This window comes from Phytophthora parasitica (genome assembly GCF_000247585.1).
Source record: "Phytophthora parasitica INRA-310 unplaced genomic scaffold supercont2.27, whole genome shotgun sequence".
Lineage (NCBI taxonomy): Eukaryota > Oomycota > Peronosporomycetes > Peronosporales > Peronosporaceae > Phytophthora > Phytophthora nicotianae.
In genome coordinates, this window is record NW_008649013.1 from 842,891 (window position 1) to 843,186 (window position 296).

Genomic DNA, 296 nt, shown 5'->3' on the forward strand with positions numbered 1-296 from the left:
CACATTTAGCTTATTGAAAGCATGCACAATGCGCCATTTGCCATTCGGCTTTCAGACACAGAAAGTGGGTGTCGAGTGCGGAGACTTACTCTCACACACCAACCCTGCCTCGTGCTTCACACGGAAAAATGCGTCAATGACATCACACTGCTCGTTTGGCAAAGGCCACTGCCTTGTCACGCAGTATTTGGTTCCAGGAACCAGGTCAATCTCATGACACACGCCTCTATCTGGAGGCAAACCCTTCGGCGGGTTTCTCGAGACCACGTCCCCATACTTCTTCACCACCGCGTAGA